Consider the following 8,511-nt stretch of genomic DNA (forward strand, 5'->3'; position numbering starts at 1 on the left):
ACCTTGAGTTCAAGATCCTTCTTCATCCTGCCTTGCTTTCTGCCTGACCTCTCGCCACATCATGCCTGCCTGTTTGCTGCCCTCCTGGACTGCTTTGTTGACTCCTATGTTTCAAAGACCAGCTTCGTGCTCCTCTTCTGCAAAGCTTTCTTTAGTTCCCTAACAGAGCTAACCACTTCCTCCTGATCTCCCAAATCTTTGTTATATATTATTCATTTTCAAATTTTTATTGTGCACCAAGTTCTAGGCCTCCTGTTAGGTGCAAACGATACTGTCACAAATACAGCACAGGGCTGTCCTTGAGGTGTACAGCTTGCGGGTGGCACCGTAGTCATAGGCCTATCTTCTCCTCATAGGGCCAGGCCCTGTCTGCATCCTTGGCACTCGGCACCACACACACAGCAGCCACAGTCTCAATATTGGTTAAGTGAATGACTGATTATCTCATGATGGGATGCTGGCTTCCTGACAGGCTTTTGGGAATGAGTTTGCTGTAAAATATGTCCCAAGTAGCTGAATTTGTTGGATATTATGATTTAGTGATGTCATGGGAACTCACAATTGAACATGTAAATGTCAGCAGAAACTAACTTAGTTTACCTGTAATTGATATGGGGTTGGGGGGGCAGGAGGGAGGAGGGAGCGAGTGCTAACCATAATTGATCAATAGGTTCAACAGCATTTTCAGGGTGTTGCTGGTGTATCATAATCCAGCTGCAGTAATATGAAAGGAGATAGGGAACAGCCTGTGCCAGTGATAGGAGATTTGTGCATCTAATTTATCTTAAAAAAATGAAGGACTCTAGCAGCAAATTAAAAGAAGGGGGCCAAGTCGTGGACCTATTAGTTCTGGTTGCTTGGAAGTGAAAGGGCGAGTCGTCGCGGGGCCTGACCACGCTGCTGGCGGCCTCGGGCACCGACTCCCCAGCCCACGGCGGGAGCCCGGCGCAGGCTGCCACCCGCCTGCCGCCCCCGGACCGGACCCATGAGGCAGCAGCGGCGGCGGGGCGGGGCGGGGCGCGTGCCCTCGCCCGAGGAGATGGAGGAGGAGGCGATTGCCGGCGCCCCCGGGAACGAGATGGAGGATGTGGACTTCCTGTCTGGGCTGGAACTGGTTGATCTGCTGGACCCCCAGTAACCGGACTGGCCCCTGGAGCCCGGGCTCAGCTCGCCCTGGGGGGGGCTAGGACTGCGCCCTCCATCTTTCCCTGGGTCCTCCATTTTTGGGGCGGCCGCCATGTGCTCAGGAGAGTGCCTTCTTCCCGGAAACCCAGGCCCCTGCTGGCCACGCCCAGGATTTCTTTAAACTAACCAATGACAGTCAAGGGACGTGCGCGCCAGAGAGATGACCACATCCTGTGTAACAAGACCCGACTCGCGCCTGGCCAATCGGCGGGGCCCACAGTCCCCTCCCCTGCCCTTACTATAAAACCCACAATCCCATCAGGCCTCGCTCTCTTTGGGCCACTGGGCTTACCGTTGTTGTATCGGTGAGTGTGGTCGGGGAGCCGAACTAGTTCGAAATGAAGGACTCTTTGCTTTTGCATCGGACTGACGGGCTCCCTGGGGGTCCTGGGAACCTTGAAATCTGGGCACAACAGAAGCAGCCCTAGGTGTTTATAAAATGGGGTTTTTGACTCCCTTGTAACCAGTGGCAGCCCTATTTGACAAGTCTGCAAAGGGTGCTTCCTGAGCCGTCGGGTGGAGTTTGGAAATGTCGGAGGGTCCTGGAGAGCACAGACTGTGGCATTGGGCTGCTGCTCCTCTTGGCAGCAGCCCACTCCATCCTCCCACTGTCCCCTCCCTTTCCTGGCCAATGCTCCCGTGTTCAGTTTCCTGGAGAGTCTCTTTCCCAAGCATCCTGGCCTGCAGGGAGGAATGAGGTGCTGCCTCGAGGTCCCCCAGAAGTAGGGTCCTGCCAACCTATTCTGGGGCCACTCTCCAGCTCCCGCATCTCACTGCATCTCAGATGTATTTTCTTGGATGTAGCCCATCTCTGCACCTGGGGCCTCCATTATCTCTGCTCAGAATTTTCAAGCCTCTCCAAAATTCTCCGATGGGAACCCCTGCCCCATCCCCAGACACTGACCAGGGCCTCTAGGGGTCATTTCTGCAGTATGGCGAGGTTTCTGGAATCCGCCTGGAGTTCTGCTTTGCTCCCTGGAACTTGTTTACTGTGGACTGCAGACTCTCCCCTGGGAGTTGTGGGGAGCCTTTTCCCCAGTGCTGAGGAACCTGTCTCTACTTGTTTCCTCACTGCCCCAGTTTGCCCTCCACCCTCTTAGGCAGAGCTAAAGTCCCCTTTTAATTTAAGCTGCAGGGAAATGGTCTCAGGAATGGCCTAAAGAGCTGCCCCCCAGCCCCATAATCGAAAATATCCTCCTGTGACCCCTGCCTCTTGTATCAGGTCTCTGCCTCCCCCTACCCTCCCTAGAGATGCACTATTTTTGGTGTCCTATCTTCATACCCATTTTTCTGTTTGATTCTTGGGGTTTGGTGACCCTAATTTTGGCCTGAGGTCTTGGCTGGGGGCCTGGCATTACTTTGGCACTCCTTTCAGACCTGGCACAAAGTTCTAGAAGGACCGCCTGCTACTGTACTCCCTACTCCTCAGGGCCCTGCCCCTGCCCAGTCCCCAACTCCTGTCCCAGGATATCACTCCACTGGGGCAACTGCTATTAATCCTCTCCAGGCTCTGATCTCTTCCTCAACAGGCAGTTTCCTGCCTATGGTGTGGGGTTAATAAACACTTCGGGAAGTCTTTGTTCATAAAAAAGAAAGTTTTCTTTTTTTTTTTAAATAGTTGAGCCCTGGCTGGTGTGGCTCAGTTGGGTGTTGTCCCATGTACCGAAAGGTTGCCAGTTCCATTCCAGGTCAGGGCACATGCCAGGGTTGTGGGCTTTATCCCTCGTAGGGGGCAAGCAGGAGGCAGCCAATCGATGTTTCTCTCTCTCCCTCTCCCTTCTCTCTCAAAAAATCAATAAGCCCTAACCGGTTTGGCTTAGTGGATAGAGCGTCGGCCTGCGGACTCAAAGGTCCCAGGTTCGATTCTGGTCAAGGGCATGTACCTTGGTTGCGGGCACGTCCCCAGTGGGGAGTATGCAGGAGGCAGCTGATCGATGTTTCTCTCTTATCGATGTTTCTAACTCTCTATCCCTCTCCCTTCCTCTCTGTAAAAAATCAATAAAATATATTTTTAAAAAATTAATAAAAAATCTTTTAAAAACTAGTGATGAACATGATAAAAAATTCAAAAACAAAAATATGTTCTTCAATACCCTTGCTTTCTAGTTTCACTCTGCAAAGGTAACTGTTTTTGGTTTCTTGTTTCCTCCAGATATTTTCTTTTTCAAATATACTTTTATTATTTTTTCCCTTTATTGATTTTAGAGAGAGAGGAAGGGAGAAAGATAGAGAGAAACATCGCTGAGAAACATCGTCAGCTGCCTCCTGCAGGCCCCCGACTGGGGATCGAGCCCACAACCTGTGCATGTGCCCTGACCTGGAATTGAACCAGTGACCTATTGGTACCTGGGTCGACACTGAGCCACACCGGCCAGGCTCCAGATATGTTCTAAACCCTCCCTCCACCCCCGACCCTCCAACAAAAAGCCCTGATTCATTTGCCAATTTTCCTGGTGTAAGTATTCCCATCATAGCTGGTTTCAAGCTACCAACATGACGTCAGTGAATGTGGAGCTGAGGAGGAATGTGCACAAATAGCTAGGGATGAGAGCCAGCTCCAGCTCACCATGGTAAAATTATGTGTATGTCATTAAGCACACAGCCAGACACACGAACGGAATCATAGGACACCTACACCTTGCTTCTGACATTAACTAACTTGTTGGTAAGATGAAGCCAAGTATAGCAACCACAGCAGAATGGATGTATCAACCCATCTGCTCCTCATGTAAGATTATCGATTGGAAGGATCTGTGCTACAGTCACTGAGAAGTGTGTGGCAGAAAACTATGAAGGGTCATCAGTTAAACGATGGGGTAAAGTGACTTTAAGATGCTAATTAGTGAGATGACATTTTTGAGAAATAAAAACCTTGGTTTGAGTAAATCTTGAAGAAACAATATCAATTTCTAATGCAGTAATTAAGAGTTAAGAGAACCCTTAATTCAAGACAAGATTTAAACTGTTTTGCCAGGGATGGAGGGGAGTGACTCTTCACCTAGTTCTTTTTAAAACTTCAGTGGTTGATCAAATTTCCCAGCTAGAGAGAATTCAGGAATCTACAAAACCTGGAGAAAAGGGTCTGGTGAGAGACTTCACAGTGCAGGCATGTGGCCCTGAGCTTCCTCGGTCTCTTCAGAAGCCCTGACATGGCCCAATTACCCGTCTTGGTGGCTGCCCAGGACTCCCTCCAAGTTCCATCAGGAAACATTTGTTTTGAAAACAGGCACTTGAGAAGAGGACTTCTACTCCCCGGGTTTCTGGGTGGCTTCCTCTGTGGTTGGCTTGTCACTGTGCCTCCTGGCACCTCCGCAGTCATTCTGAGCTTCCAGTAGCCTTTGTCAGACGAGGTCAGTGAGGGCTGGTGTCCACCTGTGCTCTGTTGGTCTGGGTTATTCTCTGGAAAGCAGCTTCTAATTAACAGTTGAAATGGAGTTTGGTGTACACTTTAAATGACAGCAGGTGACCGGTGGGGCACAAAGGGCCTCAGGCCGCACTGGCCACTGTGAACCCCTCATCTCCCTATCTCAGTCCTGGGACAAGGGGGCACCATGTGGAGCATTAGAACCACAAACCATTTGTTTATAGGAAAATGATAGTTTCTAAAGTACCCATCTCATGCCTAGAACCAAGCAAGGGATTCACTCCAAATGCTAAAATGTGCAAGTGTAAGGACCCCTTGATGCATCCCACTGGCCACTGTTCTGCAGCAGGAGGCTCAACCAGCAGCCCTCGGGGTTCTCCTTAAAGCAGGTGGCAGATCTCAACCTTAGGAAGCAATCCCCCAGATCTTTTCCAGGGATACATCTTGGGCAAAGCCCATAATGGGTGCATGAGAATATACAAACTGGGTATATACAAAGTTCAAAAGACTATCAGAGCCGAACCGGTTTGGCTCAGTGGGTAGAGCGTCAGCCTTCAGACTGAAGGGTCCCAGGTTCGATTCCGGTCAGGGGCATGTGCCTTGGTTGCGGGCACGTCCCCAGTGGGGGTTGTGCAGGAGGCAGCTGATCAATCTCTCTCATGGATGTTTCTGGCTCTCTATCACTCTCCCTTCTTCTCTGTAAAAAATCAATAAAATAAAAATAAAAATTAAAAAAAGACTATCAGAACCAGATAGGTGAGCAATCTCTGTGTCTTAGCATAGACACATGAGGACAATGTGATTTCTGTTCATTTAGGGACCAGCAGGAGGAGAAATGGATCATTATGAAGACCAGATAACTCCCTGTGTTGATAGTCAACCCATCTAGCTTAAAGGGGGCGGGTGGGGGGAAGGGGGCATAAAAACCTAGAATAAGGTTTGGTGTCTAAATGCCACCAGCTGATGGCCCCAGCCGGTTTGGTTCAGTGGATAGAGCGTCAGCTTGCGGATTGAAGGGTCCTGGGTTCGATTCTGGTCAAGGGCACATGCCCAGATTGGGGGCTGGATCCCCAGTAGGAGGTGTACAGGAGGCAGCTGATCAATGATTCTCTCTCATCATTGATGTTTTTATCTCTTTCTTCCTCTCTGAAATCAATAAAAATATATTTTAAAAAATAAATAAATGCCAACAGCTGATAAAGACATGAGGCTTGCCCTGGGAAGAAAGGTCACAGTCTTTGGCTGTATTCTTCCATCCTGACATGAGGATATGGTTTTTGGTTCATTGGCAGGTGTATGTTGCAGAACACCCTTGGGGACAGGAGAAATGCAACCATTTATTTATTTATTTATTTATTTATTTATTTATTTATTTATTTATTTATTTTTGGGGCTCAGAACTGAATAATTCCCGAATGCATGTACTCACATCATCAGGGCTAGACAGGCCTCATTCATGCAGGCTAAGGGGCAGTAATGGAGAAGACTCGGCTCCTCCCAGTGGGAGATTCCCCACACATCCCAGGGATTCCTATGGGGAGAGTAGGTGCTCCAGACTGTGCAGGAGGAACTCGTCTAGGGCTGGCACAAAGACACCAGCGTGGGCAGAAGGCTACCTACAGTGGGGAGCTCCACAGAGGGAATCTGGGGAGGGATGCCGTGCAGAGCACAGAGGCCCTGGGTGGATTTGTCAGTGAAGGTCAAGATGAAAGAGAGAAGCCCAGCTGCATAAACATCAAGAAAAAAATTGGGGGCAGAACAGATTGACTGGAAAACATTAAAGAAAATCATTTTAAAAAATAGTAAATCTGAAAATACCAAATGGTGATGAGGATGTGGGGGAAATGGGTACTTTTAGGCACTGTTGTTGGGAGGTACTTTGGGACCAGGGGGCAATACCTAGTAATTCGGAAGGTGTGCATACTCCGGACCCAGCCATGCTGCACTGGGTGTCTCCCACTGAGGGCTTCGGCACAGTTGCTCCTGAAAACAAGTACAAAGATCTTTACTGAAGCACAGTTTGTAATAGAAAAAAAAGTGAAAACAAAGGAAGGACAAAATGAACTCTAACTTGCTCATCGGAGGTAGTCTATATTGTAAAATGAATGAGCTAGATCTTCGTGTATTCACATGTATAGCCTCGAAAATATTGAAGTGTTTTTTGTTTTTTTTAAAGTTTTTTATTGATTTTTCAGAGAGAGGGGAAGGGAGAGAGAAAAAATTAATGTGAAAGAGGAAGGATTCTGTTGGGGTGGGTGGGATGGGGAGGCTGCCATGTGAGGAGGGAGGGTTTTAGACCTCATTCCCTTCCAACCCAGGCAGCTCAGCATTGATGTTCTGCCTGAGAGCATCCAAAGGCCTGGATCAATGGTTAAAAAAATCAAGTGTGAACACCCTAGGCTAGAACAAGAGAATGGAAGTGGTGTGTTACTTCGAAGTCAACTGGATGGCACTCTGCATGACTGACCAGCCAGGCAACTCTTGAGGCCCCCGGATGAGAGGGAAAGAAATGGCAGGGCCAGGGGACAGTTTAGAAGAAAAGAGGAAATGACAGGCTCTGAGGGGATGCACAAAGGGTGGTGAGAAAGAGAACCTCTAGGCTTGCACCCCCAGAGCTGGGCTCTGTCACGGGGACCTGCAGAAGCAGCCATACTGCGGGGAGGGTTCCGAGTTACAGGGTAAATCTGCTTTCAAGGCTGTCTTGAGCATGCAGGTGTCCTGCTGGGGAGAGAGTTGCTGGAGAACCCTCACACCTTAGGGAGCTCTGGGAGGACAGTATGAACAGGAGTGAATTCAATGAACTGACAGAGGAAAGTTCCGGCCAGGTGGCAGCTTTCCCACAAAAGTGTATTCTCCGGGTCACCTTTCCTTGTGGCCATGGTGTGGGACAGCGCCACACTATAGAGACAGCAGGATGGGTGATGGGGGAGCCAGAGAAGTCTGTTGGCCCCTCCTGTAAAGGACTTTTCACCCCAGACATATGGCTCAGCATACAGGCTCCGGTTACCTGCAATCCAACCTCCCAGCTACTTCCCAGGAGCCTGCCATTTGTTCCGCTGCCAACTTCTTTCCACTGTGTCCTTGCCCATCTCCTGGGTCTCACTCAGCCCAGGTCCCATGTCCCACAAACCTCAGAGTGGGAAATTGAAGGGGAAAGAAGTCCCTTTCTATGGTCACAGGGCCAGCAAGGGGCTGAGTTAATTCTCAGACTCATCCCAACTCAGAATATTTCTAATCAACTGCATTCTTTATTAAGATACTGAAATACAAAATAACATTCTGGCACCGTGTGTTGAGAATTAAATAAATATAACATAAAACAGGCCGAGAGGAATTGGGTATATTCTCAAGAAATAGAAGTTATAAATACATTTTTTTTTCCTTTTAGCAATAGTAATGCAATGAGCATTTTTGTAGCTATATGTTTTGCATACCTTAATGATTCTACAGTTGAGATTGACAGGTCAAACAGTACTGGTGCCCTAGCTGGTTTGGCTCAGTGGATAGATCATCAGACTGCAGACCAAAGGGTCCCAGGTTGAATTCTGGTCAAGGGCACATACCTCAGTTGCAGGCTCCTCCCCAGGCCCGGCCCTGGTCCAGGTACAACCAATCGATGTGTTTCTCCCACATCGATATTTCTCTCTCCTTCCCTCTCTCTAAAAAATCAATGGAAAAAATCCCCCGGATGAGGATTTAAAAAATAATAATAAGCCCTGACTGGTTTGGCTCAGTGGATAGAGCGTTGGCCTGCGGACTGAAGGGTCCCAGGTTCAATTCCAGTCAAGGGCATGTACCTTGGTTGCAGGCACATTCCCAATAGAGGGTGTGCAGGAGGCAGCTGATCCATGTTTCTCTCTCATCGATGTTTCTCTCTCCCTTCCTCTCTCTAAACATATCCTCAGGTGAGGATTAAAAAAGAAAATTAAATCTAGTAGGCTTTTTTTTGTTTATTTCTGTCT

This window comes from Myotis myotis, unplaced genomic scaffold (genome assembly GCF_014108235.1).
Source record: "Myotis myotis isolate mMyoMyo1 unplaced genomic scaffold, mMyoMyo1.p scaffold_m19_p_8, whole genome shotgun sequence".
Lineage (NCBI taxonomy): Eukaryota > Metazoa > Chordata > Mammalia > Chiroptera > Vespertilionidae > Myotis > Myotis myotis.